The 822-nt window shown below is 33.2% G+C and overlaps 1 non-coding gene across 1 annotated transcript; it reads left to right on the forward strand.

Moving 5' to 3' along the window:
- Positions 1–401: 401 nt before the first annotated feature.
- LOC112615159 lies at positions 402–508 on the forward strand. The gene has a single exon (XR_003117293.1). It is a non-coding gene; the product is annotated as a U6 spliceosomal RNA (small nuclear RNA).
- The last annotated feature ends 314 nt before the right edge of the window (positions 509–822 follow it).

Below are 822 nucleotides of genomic sequence, written 5' to 3' on the forward strand. Positions count from 1 at the left end.
AAAAAAAAAAAAGTTCTCTAAACATAAAGGAAACTATAAAGAAAGGACCTTTGGAACATCAAATAAAGAAAGACATAGTAAGCAAAAATACAAGTGAAGACAATAGATTTTTCTTCTCCTCTTGAGTTTCCTAAATTATATTTAATGATTGAAGCAAAAATTATAACACTGATGTTGTTCTATGTGAATGTAGAGGAGATATTTGAGATAACTATATGATAAATGGGGGAGACTAAAGGGGCATAAAGGAAGGTAAAGTTTATACACTTCATTCTAATTGGCAAAATTATGACACAAATAGACTATGATAGATATTATATATAATTACAAATTATAATTATTTATAATTTTTATAAAAATATATAGTAAGTTATTTAGAGCAACCATTAAAAAGCTTTACAGTGCTTGCTTCGGCAGCACATATACTAAAATTGGAACGATACAGAGAAGATTAGCATGGCCCCTGTGCAAGGATGACACGCAAATTCATGAAGTGTTCCATATTTTTATGGAACCAAAAAGAGCCCCCATCTCCAAGACAATCCTAAGTCAAAAGGACAAAGCTGGAGGCATCACGCTACCTGACTTCAAACTATACTACAAAGCTACAGTAACCAAAACAGCATGGTACTGGTACCAAAACAGAGATATAGACCAATGGAACAGAACAGAGTCCTCAGAAATAATACCACACATCTACAGCCATCTGATCTTTGATAAACCTGAGAAAAACAAGAAATGGGGAAAGGATTCCCTATTTAATAAACAGTGCTGGGAAAATTGGCTAGCCATAAGTAGAAAGCTGAAACTGGATCCTTTCCT

Source organism: Theropithecus gelada, chromosome 1 (genome assembly GCF_003255815.1).
Source record: "Theropithecus gelada isolate Dixy chromosome 1, Tgel_1.0, whole genome shotgun sequence".
NCBI lineage: Eukaryota > Metazoa > Chordata > Mammalia > Primates > Cercopithecidae > Theropithecus > Theropithecus gelada.